The sequence below is a fragment of the Ceratotherium simum genome, chromosome 18 (assembly GCF_057802395.1).
Source record: "Ceratotherium simum simum isolate JZ-2026a chromosome 18, ASM5780239v1, whole genome shotgun sequence".
Taxonomy (NCBI): Eukaryota; Metazoa; Chordata; class Mammalia; order Perissodactyla; family Rhinocerotidae; genus Ceratotherium; species Ceratotherium simum.
The window spans coordinates 21334735-21358183 of NC_141917.1; positions in this window are offsets into that span (position 1 = coordinate 21334735).

A 23449-nucleotide genomic window follows, 5' to 3' on the forward strand; every position below is an offset into this window, starting at 1 on the left:
AGACTTGCCCAATGACTGCTGGTAGAGAAATTACAGAACTGAGAGAGATATGTGAGGTCTATAAGCCAATTTGTTAAGGAAATAGAGAAAGATACCAAGATAAAGTTTCTGTCACATCAAGACAAAGCTTCTGGGTGTCCCCAGCCACATTGCCACAGCACACAGACACTCAAGACTCAGACGGCAGGGACCTAACACTTCTATTACCACAATTACAAGGCAAGACTCAGAGACAGACTCTGCAACTCCAAGGAGACTTTAACGCCACCTAAGGGGTAGAGTCCCTTCTGTCACAGACAGAACTCAAACACAGACTCAGTGTCTCCCAGAGGGGACTTGAACCTACTCCTCGTCACTTGACTGGTGACATGACTAGTCAACACATGGATTGCCCCCATTTTGCCAGAGCCCAGCATCAGTCCTTCCAGGGGCCAGGTCTTACAATCCTTTCAACCAGAGGGGACTCTTACTCCCCTAAGCCAGGCTACCTCTGGGTGGGGACTCACACCCCAAAGCCAGGCCTCAAACAATCTTTGTGAAACAACTTAAAGAAATAACTTCTGTACCTGTGCCATGGGGTCAGCGCTGCTTACCTCTGTCAAGAGATCCTGCTCAGTGTGGCTGCTGGGTCTCAAGATGGGGCAGCTGGCAGAACAAGTACCTCCTCTTGAGGTCCAATCCTTGACCCCGAGTAGCATGAACATATTAGCCCAGGATGCGCTTGCACTACCCACTGTTCCATCAGTTGGAAACCAGGTAGAGGAAGGGAATCTCAGCAGGATAAGAGTCTCATCTGGGTATCCAAAATTTGTTACCAAGCTAAAGTGAGTCCACTACTTCGTGAGTTAAAATCAAAATCTATAGCAGAAGTAGTTGTCACACAAAGCATAATTTTATTAACAGCATGCAGCAAATAAAAGGAGACCACAAGGAATAATTTCACAAAGCTGTGGCCACCCCAAGCAAGGAGACATGGGCACCTTTATTCAGGGTGGGGAACGAAATTCAGAAGGGGAAGGTTCATCATCGCATGTAGGGGTGGGTACAAGCTTGTGCATGTGTAGTATGGCAACATGCCTTCAGATACATCGCATGTTATGCAAATAAAGCTTTAGCTTCTCCTGGAGTGATGATTCTAGCATTATAATGAGGCAAAGGTTACTGTGGTACAATTCTCCATCCCTCTGCACAGGTGTCACTCTTGTGGTTACAGTCCAGACTGGTTAAGGGTGGTTCAGGTTGGTTGGTGTTTAGGTCTTCTGCCTGGAACATAGCTGAAACCAAAGAACATTAGTGAACAGAACACCTGCACTCCTCAACAAAACAAGAGAATTAAGTCGGATAAGACAAGAAAAAAAGTTAGAGTCCATGCTGGTGACAACAGCAAGAACCAAAGAATATATGGGCTATTGAACAGATGAACAGACATATTAGAAAGGAAGTAAGCATGTTTTGCAATAGTACCTTCTCATTACTCACATAGAGTAACTACTCTCAATACTCATTACTCACTTTTATTACTCACTCTAGGTTCACTCGCATCTATAGACTACAAATCTAGCCCCCACCATTCTGGGAAACTTTAATTACTGAATCATTACAACTTTGTCCAATTCTGCTCTCATCATAATTCTTGATGAGCGTAATATCCACAGAGACAATAAGTTCAAAATCCTGCTATTTCAGTTCCTTAATATATTTTCTTTTAATCTTTATGTTTCAACTCATATCAACCACTCATTCACACGATCATGAATCCTGATCTTATTTCTAACAACTTGAGTACTCCAATATCTGACATGCAAGAACCTTTTCATCTCTGTAATGTCTAAATGCTTGAGTGACAAAAAAGGGTTCACACACTCCTTAATGATCTCATGCAATCTTATGGCATTAAATGCCATCTCTATGCTGATAAATCCAGTTCATAAGTCTATTCTTGGACTTACCACATAAGCTCAAGAAATTTATTCCAAATTCAAGAAAACTTACACTACTACTATATTCTAATGCTTAAAAGACATTTCAAATCAAAAACAAAACTTCTGATCTTTCTTGCACACCTAAGCCTCCTCCTTTGCAGTCTACTCTACTTCAGTAAACGGATACCCTCACCTTCTATGGGTCTCCATCTTCTATCGGGAAAATACAGATTCATTACTCCCATGTTCTCCTTGTCTCATATTGGCTTGTAATCTTCTAGCACACTCTCTAGGTTCTGTTATCCAGAATCTCAGCACCTCTAGCCACCTCACTGCTACTACATTACCCCTAGTTACAATTTTTTATCACCTGAATTATAGCAATAGCTTCCTAAATGTTCCTCCTACTCAGTGCTTGCCCCTCTTTAAATAATTCTTGGACCAGAATCAAACATTTATAAACATTTTAAGATCATGATTTGTGAATGGCTTCTAATCTAGCAGAATAGAAAAATCAACATTCTTATAATGAGCTAGAATGCTCTAAATGTTCTTGGCCCTTCTAACTCTCCATTCCTTTCTGTAAACACTCTCCTTTCTCCCTAGCACTCCTCAGAGACATTTTGTTCTTTGCTGTTTCTTGAAAATATGCCCCCTCATCAAAAAAAACTAAAAAAACTTTTAACTCAGTGACTTTGCCAATTTAGTTCCCTCTGCCTGGACTACCCTCCCACACTTTTTTCTGTTCCTTCCTCAAATATCAGCATACGAGTTCAGCTTGCCTGCCTACGAAAATAATTAGTCCCCTATCAACTCACCAACACCCTCAACTTTGTTCTTTTTATAGCCATAATCACCATGTATGAAACATGTATCATTTTATCTGCGTATCTTCTATTTTCTTGTAGAATACAAGTCCCATGAGGGGAGAACCTTTCTGAATCTTCAATATACAATAGTTTATCAATAATTTCCTGGAAGAATAACTGTGCACTATTACCTCATTGACAAAGGGCATTGAAATGCTAGTCCATAAGCATTCATTCTACAAATGAATTTAAATCATAAATGTGTATTTTTTTCCTGCTATGTCTTCCAGATATTGAAGGTACTAGAGATATTTCGCATTAAGTAAAGTTCCAATTCTCATTAAGATAATATTCTAAATGAAAAATAACAACAAAAACCCAAGTAAATCAAAGATAAAATTTTCAATACTTATATGATAAAAATCTAGTGCAAATAAATGAGGGACCATGCAATATAAGACAGATTTTTCAGCATAGACATCTATGAAGATATGATAAATGAGCTGAGAACTACATGAGTAATAGGAGTAAATATTTTCCAGATAGAATCAAAAGCAAGTGTAAATACCTGAAACAGAAAGCCTTCAAATGTAGACGATATTAATTCCAATGTAGCCCCATAAATTTACCCAACCCCAACAAAATCTCCATCCTGATAGTACTACTGTTTCTATATTTTATATTAGAGCTTCAACTACCATTATAGAAATATGGCTGGAGAGAAAGACATGTAGAAGTTATTCAATATTATATTGGTATCAAGAAGAAAGCACAATGATAAAACTATGAGTTAGACATATAATAGGGGTTAATATGTGCTTTAGATAACGTACATGTCATCCTAGACTTTATTCTTTTTTACGTAGCAGTGCTACATAATGTAAGCAGATGTAACTGAGCAGTACAGAGTGGATAGGTGATTCTGCAAGGTGATTAAGAGATATAGCTCCTTCTTTTCTATTGCTCTGTCATAAATTTGCATACTGTCCTCATCTGTGTGTTCAAAGCATGGAGGGAAGTAGAGAGAGAGTCTTATCATTTTAAGGACATGACACAGGAGTTGCAAATATTTATTTTGTTTCACATCCAATTGGTCAGAATTTAGTTACATGGACAAATTTACTGCAAGTAAGATTATGATATGGAATCTATCTCTTCATGGTCATATACAAAGCTAACATTTGGGGAATTTTTTTACTAAATGATTAGAGATAGAATGAGTGTTGTGAGTCAATTAGCAGTTTTTGACAGACCATAAAGTACCACCACTGTCATGATACAGAACATTTTCACCACTGTAAGAAAGTTCCTACACACCTTTTAGCAGTCAATCCCTTTCCCCTACCTTCTGCACCTTGGTGATAGATCTACTTTCTGTCGCTGTAGTTTTGCATTTTGTAGAATTTCACAAAAATAGAATCGTAAAGCAATTACTTTTTTGTAAATTACTTCTTTCACTGAGAATAATGTGTTTGAGATTCATCTATGTTTGTGCATGTACAATAGTTCATTCATTTTCATTGCTGAATACTTTTCAATTGCATGTATACACCTCTATTTGATTATCCACAAGTTGATTTACATTAGAGATGTTTCTAATCTTTGGCTTCTATAAGTAAAGCTGCAAAAAGCATTTACTAACAAATTTTGATGTGGACATACATTTCCATTACATTTGAGTAAACATCTAGGAACAGGATTTGTGAGTCATCGGGTAGGTATGTATTTACCCTTATAAAAAACTACCAAATTATTTCCCAAATGGTTGCACCATTTTGCATTTTCACCAAAAATGTGTAGGTTTCATTTTCTCCACATCTTCACCAACACTTGGTGGGGTGTCGGGTTTTTTAATTGTTGCTGTTCTAATAGGTTGGTAGTGGTATCTCATCACGATTTTAATTTGCATTTCTCTAACGTATAAGATAGTTGAGCATTTTGCATGTGTTCATTTGCCATCTATATAAGTTCTCTGGGGAAAAGTCTGTTTAAATCATTTCCTCTTTTTTTTTTAATTCAGTTTTTTCTTTGTGTAGTATTGAGTGAAGAGCTCATTATATTTTCTGGATTAAAATAATTTATCATATATTTGTTTTGCAAATATTTTCTCCCAATCTATGATTTGTTTTTTTTTATTTTGTTACCATTGTCTTTTGGAAAACAATGTGTTTAATTTTGGCAGAGTCCCAATTTGTACTAAGTGCCTTTGATATCTTATTTAAGAAGTATTTTCCCATCCCAAGGTCACTAACATTTTTTCCCATTTTTTTCTACAACTTTTACATTGTTAGCTCTTTACATTTAGGTCTATGATCTACTTCAATCTAATTTTTGTATGAGGTTAGTGTTGAGATTCATATGGTTGTATTTGGCTAACCATTGGTTCCAGTGGATTTATTGAAAAAATTATCCTTTCCCTGTTGAATTACTTTGGAAATTTTGTTGAAAATCAACTGACCATATATGTGTGGATCTATTTATAAACTATTATATTCCACTGATCTTTATTTCTATTATTTTGCCAGTACCACATCATGACAGATCATTCTTATGTAATATTAATAAAAGAGTAAAAACTCGAGTATGAGTAAAATCATTCAGCAACTAATTTGCTTCCACAGAGTCTGATGACCACATTGTGGGAATTACGCTGGTTAGTAACATTTTGATCCCAAGATCCATTCTTTACCTTCTTTGCCTTGAGCAATGCCCATTTGGTGATGTTCTTTATAGAATCAATTGTGTGGACACTTTGTTCTCTGGTACAGTTGGGTTTGCTCACCGGCAGAATATTGCAAGCAAGCTGTTTGTTTGTTCTTCCTGTCTCCTTCTCTGCCTTGTGTCAATGCTGGAAGAGCTATATTGCTCTGCCATCTCTTAGGAAATCTTTCTTCTGAGTTTCCGGAAGTTGCTGGGCCCATGTAATTTCATCTTCTCCCCTTGTTTCTTCAGGCCATTAGTGGTTAAAACTTCCCACCATTGCTATTTCATGAGTGCTTCAACATCTACTGTTATTTTCCTTACCCTTCTCTCATATCTCTCCAAATAGTCCTTTTGAGAAAGCTGTGTGTTTCCTGCTGGGCCCCAGACTGAAACAGACACACTTGGAGAGCTAACTAAATATAGGTAGATGCTGATTAATAATTGCCAGCTTTAAAAAACTTGGCTAGGATATGTGCATAAACTAGTTCCAGAATTTAACAAATGAAAGACGGGTGCTAAGTAACCAGATATTGATCACGTGGCTTTCAACCCTCTCACTGAAGACAAGAAATCAGTCATTCAACAGTAAGGGGTCCCAGAGCCAAAGTACCGAAGAAGTCCAGTAGGGGCTCACCAGTGACAATGCCAGGAAACTAAGATAACATTTTGACTCCTTTAATATCGTCTGTGAGTGGAAATTTTTGATAAATTATGAAACTCAGTTCTGTCTTCCTTGGTCCTGATTTTGAATGTAAAAGGACAAGTTTCTTATGAATATATCTACGGAAATGTCAGATGTTAAAATGCAAAACAATCAAGAACCTTGAATAATGAAGCTGTAAGGAGGCAATATGCATGCAGTCTATATTTTAAGAAATGGAGCAGCAACCTTAGCACAACTTTACTGGCAACAATGGCCAGGTCAGCAATATGGATATCTAAAATTAAAATAATCTAAATCCCTCTCATGGAAAGCAAATAAAATACTGAATATAATAGAGAAAAAGTCGCTCTAAGTCAGAGCTGTCCTTAGAAAAGAGAAAGGAAAATCTCCAGTAAAAATGGACTGGCGTACCAAATTGTGAACAGCTTGAAGTGGAAGATGCAGTGATTTTCAACCATGTTAGTACCCTTGATTTATATTTAAAAGGTTTGCATCTATATTCATAAATTATATTTGTATTTTTCTAATGTATTCTTATCCGGTTTTTCAAAAAAAACACGTTAGTCCCGTATTAATAATTTCTATATCTTAAGGTTTTATTGTAATTATATTTGTTATAATTCACTTGTGAAATTCTCTGCCTTTTTTTGGTAAAATTTGTTAAAAATTTATTTATATAATAATTATTTATTATGTAATAATAATTGATCCTTTGAATAAATATGTTTTAATTATATTTCTGGGAAAATATTAGGGACAAATTCACTTCAAACAATATACATGGGCCAGTCACATGACAAGGGACATGGGTGCTAGTATCCAATCTACCATAAATCTTGTACTATGAAAATATAAGCACACCAAATAAATTCAGAAAAATAATTTAAACAATGTCCATTATCAATATAACCTTCAACGTTATACTTTAGCACCAAAGCACTAATTGAAGAAATACAAAATGCAAAATAAAGGAAGCATGCATATGTAAGCGTTAATAGAAAAATAGCAAAATGCTCGGCTAATATGACCTGGTACATAGTTAATAAGGAGAATACATAGTATTTTCTTATTTTTAGTTAATAAAAATAGTTAATAAATTAAAAGTGCTGGAATAGTTTACAAAGAGTTTTCAAAAAGTTGACTGGGTTCAATATTACATTAAATCAAGTTTACTGTTCACTAGCACTTAGGATATCAGCCAAAATAATATGCAATCCAGAGAAAAATTTACAGAATATGAAACTATATACAAATTGAACTGTAAATGTCATTGAAGTATGTAAAAAAACCCAATGAAAGGAAAGATAAACATGTTTTCCAGTTAGAAATTTCTGAAAGTATAAAAATGCCAGTTTTATATATTCACCAAAAATTCAATAAATGTGAATCCAAATAACTTCAATTTATTTTAAAGTATCTAGAGAAGTTGATTATAAAATGTGCTGTAAGTATTCAGAACAGTTAAGAGAAATCTAAAAAATATCAAAAAATTATATCTTATTATTACATATTTATAATACATAAATTTTACATCTGTATATAATTGTAATATATAATTATTAGCAAATACATTAATCACTAGCCTATAATTAGATGCAAATATTTATGGAAATTTGGTTATAAAAGAGGTGGCCTTACAAATCAAGGGAATGATGTAATATCTATAAAATGACATTAAGAAAAGTTGTTTTCCTGTATAGAAAAAAAGATTAAACTGTACTACTTTACATCATACACATAAAGAAATTTTATATGTATTAAAAATTAATGAGAAAAAAACACAAAGAAAGTATCTTTTTGATCTCAGGTAATGAATGAATAAAATGTTTTACTTTAAAATAAAAATTTGTGTAGAATAATTATATAAACAAAGTTAAAAATAGTAAAGAAATTGAAATAAAATTTTTGTTATATATGACAGCACTCCCATTAAATATGAACAATATTGAAAATATATTAAATTATTCTATATATTCATACTAAAAGCAAAACACCAAAAGAAAAATGAGGCGAACATATATGTATAAGCAATTTTCAAAATAGTAAGCTGATGTTACAAGTGAAAGTATCAAAAGTTGTATTCAGATGTAACAATTTGATAACATTTCACAGGGATCAGACATACAAAAATAAATTTTTCAATTATAACTTCATACAAGGATGGTAAAGCAAGAGACTCTTCTATAATGGAAGTAGAAGTGTAAATTTTTACAACTTTGGAAGCCAACAAAATTTAGTGATGTTGAATATATACCTCCCTAAGGCCTACCAATTTCATTTCTACATATATACCCTGGAATTGGGCTTATAAATGCACGCCAAGTGACATGTTTAAGAATATTCCCTGCAGGGGCCGGCCCCGTGGAGTAGCGGTTAAGTGCGCGCATCCTGCAGCTGGCGACCCAGGGTTCGGATCCCGGGCGTGCACCGATGCACCACTTGTCAGACCATGCTGTGGCGGCGTCCCATACAAAGTGGAGGAAGATAGGCACAGATGTTAGCCCAGGGCCAGTCTTCCTCAGCAAAGAAAAGAGGAGGATTGGCATGGATGTTAGCTCAGGGATGATCTTCCTTACACACACACACAAAAGAATATTCCCTGCAGTACTGTTTGCATAATTCAAGAATAGGAAACAATCGTTGTCAGGGAAATGGTCATATTAAATTGTCATTGGATGAACTATGTATCCTTGCACATATCTGAGCAAACTTCTACATTTCATTGTGAATAACTCTTCATAACATGAATGAAAGAAACACTTAGAAAATAATACATACATTGTATACTTAATAGATAACATATAAATGATGATAGTAATAGGACAATTAATAAATCACACACATATACATATGAAATACATAGTAATGGGATATAATGAATAAAAATGTGTATCGGAGCACTATATACCAAAGCCATCATAGTGGTTACTTTAGAAGGAAACTTTTGAATTAGTGAAGAAACAAGGAAAGCTTAAATGTTAATTTTTTTGACATATAAATAACATAAATGAACCAAAAATGAAAAATATAAACATGCTCATTCTGAATGGAGTACATATTACGGGATGTTTGCTATATTTTCCCCTTGCCATCTGTGGTTGAAAAAAATGACTTTTCTGACAAGGGAAAAAACAAAAGAAATCCAATAAATTATGTTTTTATTGTACTCGATATGTTTATTTTATACCATTACTCTCACTTAAGGAAGAATTCAGGTAATAAGAAATGTTTATAAACTAAGTTATTCTGTAATGTAGTGTAATCTACATGAGAGTAAGGAGCTTTGCCTGTTCAGTTTATTTTTGTAAACCCTGCATGTAGAACAGCATTAGGCACACGGTGCCAAGTATCCGACTTTGAATGAGTGATTAAATGGATGTATTAATGGAAGGAATGTTCTAGGAAATTGTGATCTACAATTTTTACTTAACTTCTCTGGTAGGCAATTTAATTTCTCTGAATTCCTTCATCTTTATGCATGTACTTATAAAGTGTTCTTTTTGTGTTCATGAGCCATGCTATACAGAGCAGGGGTCAGCAAGAGACTGCCCAGGGACCAAATGCAGCCTGACATCTGTTGTTGTGTGACCCTGAGCCACACAAAATAGGTTTTACGTTTCACATGGTTGAAACAAATCAAAAGGAAAATTATATTTTGTGACGTGAAATTATATGAAACTCAATTTTAGTGTCCGTAAATAAAGTTTTACTGGAGCACAGCCATGCTTATGTGGTTGCATGCTGTCTATGGCTATTTTTGCACTATATAGCAAAGTTGAATTGTTGTGACAGAGACTTTATGGCCTGAAAAGCTCATCTACTATCTGGCCCTTGACAGAAAACATTTGCCTATTCTTGGTATAGCAACATCAAAAGATCATATTGTAGCTGGGCTTTGCCTTCTTTGACGTACCCTCCAACGCTGGCTTAAGTTTTCCTCTCATGCTTCTATACAAATAGTCATCACATTTTAGTGTGTATGAATGTATGCGTGAAAGTATGTTTGCATGCGTATAAGTAATGGTCTTCTTGTTCTTTCTGACAAGAGTGGGAGATCAGATAGTTTGTCTTATTTGAAAATTCTCCCAGTAGCTATCAGAGACTCCTACATGGTAGGAGGTATAAATATGAACTAGTGGATGGATGTATATGCGCCTTTTAATTTATTCCCTCAATGAGGGTCTCTGGGAATCATTCACATCAGTCACCTAGAGAAGGACCCATTTTTATATTAGTGTTTTTATATATGCAGGTTCAATTATATGACAGATGACTAACTGTTTAGTATAAATTATGTGTTAAAGTTATTGGATGAAAATTGCATCTCTAAATATCTAACTTACACGTGAATTGCTAAGAGGGAAAAACACTTTCTATTTTTACATTACATGTTTGAGATGGTGATGCACAAGTATAATATTCAGAGTACTGTGTTTATTGAAATTCTTATTCTAAAATGTAAATAAGAAAAGTTTTAGAGATTTTAAGGAAGTTAATCAGAGCTGACAGAGTGCAGGGATCGTTGTAGGAATTCATTAAATGTTAGTTATTTTCATACGTTTAAGTAAAGTAAGACTTTAAATTTTTCTTTCTATTTGCTATAGGTACTGTTCAGATTTCAAAGCCAAACTTACATTTTTTTCAATATCTGAGGCAATAGAATTTTATTTAAAAATAATTTTAGGGGCCGGCCTGGTGGCGCAAGAAAAGTGTGCATGCTCCGCTGCGGTGGCCCGGGGTTCACTGCTTCGGATCCCAGGTGCGCACTGACGCACCGCTTGGCAAGCCAAGCTGTGGTGGCGTCCCGTATAAAGTGGAGGAAGATGGGCACGGGTGTTAGCCCAGGGCCAGTGTTCCTCAGCAAAAAAAGAGGAGGATTGGCAGATGTTAGCACAAGGCTGATCTCCTCACAAAATAATAATAATAACAATAATTTAAAAAAAAGACTGGTTAACAAATTTAAAAGGATTTTTGGAAAAGTTTATAGATACAGATTGTCTTTAAGACCAAGAATGATGCCATATTTTGGTTGAGATTTCCACTCAGCTCTTTTGCCATAAATAGTTCAGGTACCATTTCTCCTTTCTAAAGCATGGATCCCAGATAAAAATAAACGCTGATATTATTTAGGGCATAGCTTCTGAAGTATGATATAGGAAAAAATATCCTCTTAATTCCATTAAAAAATAACAAAAAGCACTAACCTATATATTTTCAGGACTGTCTCCTCAGAATTCTAGTATCAAAAATATTAAAATGTAACATTGGCTAATGACATTTTATTTTATGTCTTCCCTTTTAAGTAGATGTTAAAAAAAAAAACTAGCTGGCATTTGGAAATAAGTTTTTCTTTTCCCATTTATAAACTTGTAACAATCACTTAGTCATGTGAGTTAAGATTATGCCATATGTTTGATCAAAACGTTAAAAAACGATCTCTAAAAATAAAAATCAGGCAGACTAATTAACTTTATTTTTAACACTCACTCAATCCTTAGAAATTTCAATGAGTTAAGCTATATATTCTGAAAGAAATTAGAATGGGTGTATGTTCGTAGGATATTTTTAATTTTTCATATCAAAGATGAAATCATGAATATTTGGAATGGAAAAAATTAATTAGTTCAAAAAGTTGTAAGGAAATGATGAAAATTTGAGTTAAATCTAAGCTGTTAGAAAATTTATTCATAGATTTAAAAGAGTTTGAATCAGAAAATTAAAAGGAAAAATTCTTAGTAGACTACTTTGGGTAAGGTTATGGTAGAGGGCATACTAGTGTCCTTGGAAGGTGTGAAGTTTATATGTCAACTAAGAATGTGTGTATATGCATATATATAACAAATTATGTCTTTCAAGAAAGGAAATTCTTTTTCAATATAGAGATTTAGTTACATAAGTGTTGGAGGGTTGTACTATCAAAATTTTATCACTGAGGTAACCCAGATTGAAGAACTCCATGAAGCAGTTACCACTGTTTGGTATGGGGCCACAAAAGGGAAGAAAATGAAGTTAAGAAATAGAGGAGTTAACAAGAGGGAAACTAACCGCCGGCCCGGTGGCAAGAGTGGTTAAGTGTGCTCGCTCCACTGTGGTGGCCCGGGGTTAGTTGGTTCGGATCCCGGGCGTGCACCGACGCACCGCATGGCAAGCCATGCTGTGGCGGCGTCCCATATAAAGTGGAGGAGGATGGATATGGATGTCAGCCCAGGACCAGTCTTCCTCAGCAAAAAAAAAAAGAGGGAAACTGTGATGTGGGAGGGGAATGGAGGGGTCATACATATCACATATGTGACAAAAATAACACTTGAAATGATTTTCGGTGACACTCGGTTAGTTGTCAATAATTCATCTTCTCTCCAAGCTACTCTCGGTACACTTTTAGTGGAGATACGTGATCCCCACCATAAATACACTAAGCCAAACTGTCACTTAAATTGGACCTCAATGGCTATTTCACCTCATTTGTATTTCACCTTTTGAGTGCAAACAAGACTGTGATCTGATTGCCTGAATCTTTGCATTTCTGCCAGTGTTGGCTTTCTGTAGATACAATATTAATGATCAGTAAGGCATATAGAGAGATATTTACCTACTATGTAATGATGTCTTTATTTATTTATGTTAAGGGCGTATTATCTATTGTTGTATACTCAATTATGGATCTGCAGTATACTGGGAACAATCAGATTCCAGAGAATGTCACTGGCTGTAATATTACATTTTGAGATCTGAGTTAGTTGAAGCATGTACAAAACACAAGTGAAAAGGGAGCTCTCTTTCAATACATCTCTGAGAGGGATCCTGTGTGTTGTTTATTCTAGATATGGTACAAAATACTGCATACTCATGAAATGTTCAATGACGGCATTCAGTTAGCTTTTCCTAAATAATTTAGGTGATGTACTGAAATGTTCCCTTTTAAAGATTGTTTTTAAATAATGTGTGGCAGTTTGAAGCCTAAGTATATTAACAATTATCCTAAAGTCTTTAGATGCTACGTGACCTCATTTTTGCATGTTATTTCATGGATGTATTTATCAGTCACTGTATATTTATTGCTTTTGATTGTGCTTAATTACCGTGCTATGGATTTTGCCCTTTTGATCTGTAGCAAGGTCATCTATGCATAAAGATGGAATGCTTTTCTTTCAAGCAAAATGTGAGTAGATCAAAATGAAGCATAGGTTGAAATTTTTGGAATGACTACAATTATTTGATAATAGAAGTCATAAATTCTAACCAAAAAAGACTATGAGTTTAATGATTTTTTTTCTCTAATACAGCAACTTATTATTTAAGGTAGGATTTTATTTTATAGTGCTGTAGAACTTTTAGATTATTATCACTACATTTGTGGGAATGTGTGCTTGGATTTTGCCATGCATCTACGATCCGACTTTGTGGCCCAGGGTTCTTCTTTTTGGTTGACCACCAGGATAAATCCTACTGTGCTTATCTTGTCTGCTGAATGATGAAGTGCTATGTAGTCACATTAGCCCAAATAAGTGTCTTGGATGAAGGATGTTTTCAAGTGACATATATTTGGAAAAACTACACCTGTGCTAATAAATGTATTAGGGAATAGTGGATACCATATGTGCAGTCTGGCTTGGGCCCTTATTCTTGAGCTCAATGAAATCTACAGTGTAACTGAATGTAAGATATTTGGTCAAAATCATTGCTGAATTCTTAAAAGAGCAATAAGTAACGTTCCCTTCCCCTCCTAAATATCAAACCAGTTATAAAAGAATCAGATTGATGAATATTAAGAAAAATCATCTTTTTTAATCAAAAGCAACAGAAGATCACATCTTGGGTCCTTGAATAAATCAGACTACTTAAATTTACTCCCAATTCCTGCCTTTGAATGGTATGCTGGAGGAAGTGATTAACTCTATAGAGCAGATATATCAATACTTGCTGACTCATCCTCATCCCGTCACATTATTGGAGACAGAGAGAAGTAGCTTCTGGATATGATTTCAAAAGGTGGCCTTTGCCCCAAACATGTACTCACATCTACTGACACGTAGAAGTGAGAGTAGTGAAGTCTTCTATTATTCTGAAGGCAATAAGATCTGCAAACATAGAAAAAGATGATCCTTGTATGCTCAATGCCTACTGTGTGCCTCAAGGGCCTAGTATTTCCTGTCTATTCCATTGGGAAAATCTGACTAAGAAGTGCAGAAACAGCAGACAGAAGTGTTATTCCCCCAGAATCTGTGTTAAAGAAGTATGAAGACTAGGATTATCACTGACCGTAATTTTCCCAAAATTTGGTCAGATGTTTCCTTCTAGTATCCAAAAGATCTGGTCTATGAAAAACTTCTGTCATAGATGTTTCCTATTCATTTGTAAGTTTACCTCTTTTTTATTTTTCAGTAAACTTTTAAGATTTTAGGTTCTCAATGTTTGGAGTAGTGAACTTTCACCAAGATATGCCTACTGTCTAATGACTCTAACAGTTCAAACTGTCTATTTTTTTAAAACTGTAAACACAACTTTTTTTCAAAATACTTTTCTCTTTGAAACCTCTTATTACTTGCATATAATTTACAATTGTCACACCAATATCCAATATTATAACTTTTATCTGATCACCAATGGATATATAAATAGATAGATAAGCTTCAGAATCATAGATTTGCTAAATTACTAGAATTTTCCACGCAGCTCTTAAGTCAACTTTCATAAACTTGAACACATCACACACACACACACACACACATCAAAACAAACAAACAGTAAACACTAGTATTCTAAAGATATGAGAGAGAGAAATTGGGAAAATACTCTATTTTCTTCTCTCTCCTCTACCCTACTCAAAGATGGTTATTTTTCATTTCACTTCCCAAATACATTTCATAGCAAAAACATCTATAATGATCCTATGGGGCATATATTATTATGTTGGTGCTAAGTAAATACGATTCTTTTGGAAATAAGGCAAAATGTTGAGATTGTCAGTAAATGTCACTTAAATAAATAAATCTTTCAAAGTGTTTTTCAGAGATAGAATTCAAATCATCCATTTATTTTGGGAAATTGCAGCAGAATGTAGAGTTGACCCCTAATCACATTCCCAGATTTGTAATAAACATTGAGGAAGGAGAGCCTTATATTTTATCCAAGCTAAAGTGTGATACACTTTTATAAACCCTACATTTTAATCATTCTGTGATTATGAAGCCAGCTAGCCATATAACTAAACAATGATTAAGCAGTATCAGTCATATTTTTAAAAGCATTACATATTGATCTATATCACAACATAATGATTTACATGCAGAAGAGAATATATAAACATAATTTTAAACAATTTTACATTTCATCATAACTACTTGAGAGCAGTGGTGTGCAGGAGATGGCTTACAGTGGCTCATAGAGTCTCTTGGCATCTCTTCTCCATTTGCATTCAGTGAGGATGTACAGGCATACTGAAATTGGCCGTGGAGTATTTTCATCACGAAAGTTGACAAACACTACAATCAAGGCTTCTTTCCACCTCCACAGGGAGAGCCTGTTTTTAGACCTTTACCAGCACACTACTGCTTCAAATCCAAACAATATTCAGGATTCATAACTAAAAATATTTTCTTTTCTGAAGAATACATTATTTTGACTTTTTCTTGTGATATGAGCCAACAAAATATATTCAAATCTCTTACGTTTAGCCCAAGAATGATTTTAACTCTACTGACATTTATTTTTTTTATTTTTTTTCAATTTTTTTTTATTGAGGTATAATTGATATAAAACATTATATTAGTTTCAGGTGTACAATGTAATGATTCGATGTATGTATATGTTGCAAAATGGTCACCACAATATGTCTAGTTAACATCCAACACCATACATAGTTACAGTTCTACTGACATTTAAATGTCCCACATTATTCTTTCTTCTTCGAGAGCAAGTGCAAAGGCAAAGACTTGAATTTTATTATCAATTTCCAACGAAATATTTCTTCATTCACATTTATATATAGTTGCCTGTTTTTAACCTTTTGGGATGAATGATAAATTGTATCTCCGTGAACCAGGCCACTGTTCAGCTAATATAATCTTTGCTTAAGATCAAATAGGCACCGATCGTTTTACAGATTTTATTTTATTACTGTCATTTGGGTCATACATTTTTCTGAAGTGAAAGGAAAAAAACAACCAGTTGAAATATTTTGAAAGATAATGTTCTGGAAGGTAACAATTCACTGTTGAAAACCACAGTGAGATTGCTGACAAAAGATCAAGTTTGGGTCAATGAAAAATAATTTGCTTTCTTCCTCCCTGCAACTTTTTTTTTGTATTGTGTATACACGTGAAAATGTAAAAAGTTCATTTTTTTCCTTCTATTAAGGAAATAAACCTCTCTTTCTAGCATCTTCTGGGCACTTAATACTTATTATATAATAGAAGTAAATTTAAAGGTGAATTACAGAGATGATTTAAGTAGAGAGATACATTTAGAAACAAATATGTCTCAATTAGTAGCCTGACTAGAATTGGGTGAAATGTTATGGTTGTTCTTTACAATTTTTGAACTATCAGAACTGCCAAATACGCACGCGCACACACACACACACACACACACACACACATACACACAACTCTCATATTTCATCCTAAAATTTATAGATATTTAAGGACCTTCTTTTACATATTAAGCAGGGCTAAAAAATAGAAAATTAGTCTCTTACCCTTGAAGGTTGTCTTAGAAATTTCCAACTATTTAGAGTTTACAAAAATTTCTATAAGAGAACATTTATAGGATTGAGTTTTCGGATTATTGAGGTGGGAAAATGTCAGTTCTGAGTTTTTTCATAAGGGTCCTTAACAGAGGATGATAGTTAATCCGTACGATGATAAAACAGAGATATGCTGAGTTCAGAGTAGCCAGGTGGGGAAAAACGGATGACTAGGACAAGAAAACCAAAAACTAGATTAATTGATGGCCTGAAAATATACAACTATATCACCTAGGAATTGCTTTCACCTATTTAGGCAGGTAGCGTAAACCTTTGTGAGGAAATGGAAGTACTCTTTCAATAAATTGAACAAATATCCAGAAAATCTAAAGCTATTAGTTTGGATATATAGTAGCAAAGTAAAATTGTGCAGCTTTCAATTCCTTGAGACTTTAATAAGATTAGGCAATCAAGAAAAACCAAGGATAAACAAGAAAGGCCAAAATGAAAAACAATAACAATAAACTGACCAGAGAATAGGCAATTGAGAAACATTAAAAAACTTAAAGATTACAAAATTGTAAAAACCTGAATGAAGATACTCAGAGAGTGTCAAGAAGATATTGCATTCATAAATTAACATAAATATATATTGCAAAAATAAGATGTAATTTTCTACTCCAAATAAAATTGAATGAACAGCTAGAATATAGAGCAGTATATACCGAAAGATAAAAAACTGAAAAAGAAAGAAATGGAGAATATGAGAAGTATAGAAGAGGGATATAAGGGGAAATTTAAGAGGTCCAACATCACAAGGAAAGTGTGGGAGGGAATAATTGGCTAAATATAAACCAGTAACAGAAGAGAATTAACCAGAGAGAATAATATCATGAAACTTTAGACTGAGAAATACTAAGACAATATCTAAAGTGACTCAAGTTTAGGCAGATCACCAATTAATTTTACTTTATAATTCCAAAGACAAATTAAACATAATTAAAAGTAATGTAAAACACAAAAAGAGCCAGAGTAGCATGATATTTTACATTATCAATAATAAGTGGTAGAAAATAATGACATATTGCCTTTAAAGATTTGAATGTGATTCTTTTGAAAGTATATTATACACATCTGAACATTCGGTCAATCTAGAGTGCAAAAGATATTTTTAGGCAAGTAAGCACACAGCACATTTATCCAACTTGCACCCATTTGCAGGAACTTATTTGAGGATTTAATTCAGAACAATATGGGAATAATCTAAGAAAGAGGAGATTGTGATATCCAGCTAACAGTATTTTAAGACCAGTGAAACAAAGAAGATCAACAGGAGGACAGCTGTGTAGGAACCTATTAAGGAACTAGTCCCTGTTGGAAGAGAAAAGAGTGCTCCAGAATGGAGATCTTTAGGGAAAAGAAAAGTGAAAATCCCCACTCAACAGGAAAGATATTTTGATTGATAGCCTGCAAAAATTTGAGGCTACTACAAAGTGAATCAAATCAAGGAGAGAGTAAGAGTAATGAGAAACTCTAGGCAAAAGTAAGAACTAAACACCACCACGAAAATACTCTAATATTAAATAAATCTTTCGTGTATGAAGCAAATTAATTGTGGCTGGCAGGATTTAAACAAATGATAGAGAATTTAATATGAAGGCGCATGTTAAAGATCATTGCTATTTGTGTGCCTAAAGGACATGGTATTAGATCCATTAAAGTAATATAGTCATCATACACATTTGTCCCATAATAAACTATATTTATATATACAAGGCAAGCATACATTTTTATACACAACGCAAGTAGTTGTATTGTAAATGTTGTTTTAAGCTTTGTGACCAAAGCACAGGAAAACTTTAGAAGGGATTCATGATATAAACTAAAGTTAAAGACAATGACAATTTAAATATAACCATCCTTTGCCACAATTAGAATAGGGAAGTGGGATGAGAAAACTAGAAGTTATTATGTGAGACAAACACATCTTAATATTGGGAGTCCTGAGCCCTGTGAAAAATTCAATTGAACATAGAAAGATGTTAAATTTATAATTTAAATTTTAAATGTAATCAATAGAATATCAAGACTTCTAATAAATATCAAAAATTATAAGACATTAGGTACCGAGTGGTAGAGTATTAAACATAGTGTCTAATTTTGACAAATCATAACAATATCAAAAAAGAATATTAGTTAAAATTATGCAGATATCCACAAGAAGAACTACAATACTAGTAGTTAATAGATAGTATCTATGACAGTAAGCCTGATGGAAAAAAGGGAAGAGGAGGAAGAACATGGCTTTTATTTAGAAGCTAATATGCACTATTTGCTATGTTTTATTTACATGGATTGTTCCGAGCCACTGAAAAAAGAGAAATAGTAACTCAAATAAAAAAAGAAGACCATTCAATTTTTCAATCAGTCCTTGGGAAATACTATCTGGGTGAGAGCAACTGCATCTATTTGTACTATGTAAAATGCTATTTTTCCCCGACTTTACTGAATATTTGATGGAATCAAAATTTGAATTATATTCTATGAAGTTAATTCCAATTCCTTCTTCAGCCTGCTTTAAAATTTCTTCTATAATTTTGACTCTGCCAATCTCCTTCAAGACCATCCTAAGGCAATTTGTGATTACTGATATTTTCACTTCAAAATATGAAAAATTTTACTGTAGCCATTTGAAGTTACATCTTTATTTATGTAATGATCTTTGTTGCTTGTCTTCCACTTAATTAATAATTTAAAAGTCAAAGAAAACAATTCCAGTATTTTGATTTTATGTGTATGTGGGTAGACCATCCTGAAATTATGAGAAAAATGCTTTCAAAACAAAGAGATTAAAAACATTATATCTAAGAAGAAATATATCACAAAAGCCAGTAATATTTAAACACCTGACATTTTCTTCTAAAAAAGGGAACAATTATTGATGTGATACATGAGTAAATATTAAAATAACACATAGAGTTGTTTCTGGAACTAAATGTTAGTTTAGAAGGGAAAGTAAGCATCCTGGAGAGCTTAACACTAAAGACATAGTCAGAAATTGATACATCCTGGTTGAATTGAAAAATCATCTATTAAGCCTTCTTGGTGTGACTTATAGGTTGACTAAAGCAATATAGTTTCATTGTATTCCTATTTAATATTAACTATTGTTCTATTCTTGAAAATTTTGCACTGAGAAGTTTTCCAACTCCATTCTCTATAATAGATTTTATTTACTGTGTCCTCCCAAATATGTATCCAGTTTTGAACTAATTTACAAAGATTCTGTCCTGATAGATGATTACCACATAAAATCAAATCCCTCCACCTGGCCTATAGTACTCTCTGAGCCGGAACATATTGTACTTGTAAAATATTATCCCCACTACCCCCATTACGAACTCACCGATCAATTCATCTCTAGCTATGACCACTAGAGCCCTTCTAAAAATGAAAGAATTAGACAATTGTGCTAGAATGATGGTGAAGAATCAAATGCTATGATTCAACAAATACTGAAATAAAATTATAGGGAGGAGAAATTGCCTGGTGTGAGGCAGAGTTTAAATATTATATACAGTAAATTTTATAATTCCTCTTATTTTGAAAATAATTACGTACACACACGTGGAAATAATGCTAAGTTTCTCAGTCAATGATAATCATGATGTATCTGAACCTGAGCAAAGTTCTGTACAGATGTTTACATCATATTTATTTGCCATGACGGAAGAATGACAATAGGAATGAATAAATACCCTATTATGAAGGAATCTATCACACTTTCCCTCTGTGATTTTCTTTCCCCAAACCCATAGCCCCAAGGAAAACATCAGAAAAACAAGAATAGAGGGATACAGTAAAACATACTTGACCAGCATTTCTTAAAACTGGCCAAGTCATTAAAAACACGGAAAGACTAAGAAACTGCCATAGCTAAGAGACGTGACTATTAAATGTAATGTGGTATTCTCCATGGGATCCTGGAACAGAAAAAGTGTATTAGGTAAAATTGAGAAAGTCTGGTAAAGTATGAACTTAACTTACTAGTAATACTGTATTACTACTATTCCCTCTTGTTGTTAAGTGCTATCAAGTAGATTCTGACTCCTAGCAACATTGTGTACAGCAGAGCGGAACCCTGCCAGTCTTTCTGTGCCATCCTCTCACCTTATGGCGCTATATCAGACAATGATCTGCTGATATACACAGGGTTGGTTTTTTGTTTGTGATTTTTTTTTTCCCACTGAGAAAGATTCATCCTGAGCTAACATCTGTTGCCAATCTTCCTCTTTTTGCTTGAGAAAGATTTGTCCTGGGGTAACATCCGTGCCAATCCTCCTCTGTTTTGTATGTAGGTCACTGCCACAGCATGGCTACTAATGAGTGGTGTAGGTCTGTGCCTGGGAACCAAGCCTGGGCCACCACAGTGGAGCACGCCAAACTTAACCGCTAGGCCACAGGGCCAGCCCTCACAGGGCTTTTGTGCCAATTTTTTCAGAAGTGGGTGGCCAGGTCCTTCTTCCCACTCTGTCTTAGATTGGAAGCTCCACTGAAACCTGTCCACTATGGGTGACCCTGCTGGTATTTGAAATCCTGGTGGCATACCTTTCAACATCACAGCAGCACACAGCCACCACAGTATGACAACCGACAGATGGGTGATATGGTTCCCTGACTGGGAGATGAACCTGGGCCATGGTGGTGAGAGCACGGAATCTTAACCACTAGACCACAATGACTGGCTATCGTTCCATTAGTCGTGACAAACGTACCACGGTAATGTAAGATGTTAACAATAGGGGAAACTGGATATGAAGGATACAGGAACTCTCTGTACTATCTTTGTTACTCTCCGTCAATCTAAAACTATCCTAAAATTTGAAGCTTATTTAAATATTTTTAAAAGCCATTAAACTACAAATGTATACTGAAAAAGAAAAGCAAGACAATCCAGGTAGATGGGAATAATAGAAAGATCTTCCAAACAAAGCCATTAAAAACTGAGACTCTTTATGCAGAACAAGTGTGATGTCAGGACATGACTCTTGTCTTCCTGGTCATCCATGACCTCTTGTAAAAGAAGTATTGTATTGCCAAGATAAGAACCAAAGGTTTAAGGGGTAGGGCAAATGGGTTAAGTCTCATGTGCAATAGCAAAATAATTCAGATTTATATTTTGACTCTATCGTGGGCTAGCCATGACAAATCTTGGCAAATCACCTGACTGCTCCATATGTTAATTTTCTCATAAATAAAATGAAGATAACAGCACCTATAACTTAAGTTAGTATGTTAATTAAATGAGATATTTGATGCAAAGTACTAGGATAGTCATTGGTATACCCTAAGTGCTCTAAAAATATTACCTATCACTAATGGTGAAAAATATAGAGTAGTGATTCTGGTGAAATCGTCTGCCCAGTACATTAAAATGAATGGAACGTTCTAAGGTACAGACCATTCTGTATCTCAAGAATAATATATCTAGTTAAATACAATTGTAAGTATTCCCTGATGTTCTGCAGAGAGCTAGCCTCATCAAACATAAAAGATGAGATATAAGAAAAAGAAAAGTTGTATGATCAAATATATAAAATTAAACCAATTACTATAATCCTTCTTAAAGCCTCTAAGAAGCCAAAGGGAGATATATGCAGCATAAACCCCAGAGATTGCAATTCACATAAAAGTACAAATGTGAGTGCACAACATGAGTGGCTGCACATAGCAGCCATGTGTTTTCCAAATGTATTTGGCTCTTTTACTGTAAGACAACTTAAAATAGTCATCCTCAAGGCAGTCTTTGAGAAATTTTGAATTAAGGTCAAATTTTGATATCAATATGTGTCAATGTATACATACATACAATCTTAAACCCTCCAAAATAGAGAGACAACCCTTTCTATTCCATCATGCTTAGAATAATTACACTCAAGTTTCAAATAGTCCCTTTTAAAACTTAAATGCCTTTGGCTTTAGAATAAACAATTTAATTCAATTTATAACATAGGTTTAAAAATCTGTATTACTTACAAAGTGAGTTTCTTAGATAGCAAATGTAACCAAACATTGCCATTATCTATATTTTCCATACATGTGAGGTAGAAGGTAAGGAAAATAAGTGATAAGCTTGACACACATGTTTGCACACACACAAAAAAACCCAACAAACCAAAACAAAGGCAATGATGACTGGATTAATTTAAAGGGCATTTCAGCATTTGCGTCCATGGCCCATGAGAGATATATATATCCCTCTTCTCAGAAGGGATATATGCTAGTCATTTCCATTCACTTTGATCCCGTGGTTATAGTTCAAAAGATGCCAAGAATCCTCAAAGCAGCACATTTTTTTTTATCTATATGGTGCATTAGTTCTTAATTTTGTGAGAGTTCTGGAATCCTTTGATAATTTGATGACAGCTACTGCCGATTTAAATACGAGCATACAAGTGACATCCACTCAAGATTGTGACTACAATTTCAAATGATTCGTAAATTCCCTGAAACCTGTCCCTGGTTTGTTGTCCTCAGGCTTTAGTCTGGAGATTTAGCATTAAAGACATTTTTTCATTTTTCTTAGTTAAAAAAGAGAATTAAAAAAAAAAGTGTGCTACATGCATATTAACTTGAAAAGAGTATTAATTCAGTGAATGGGTATGAT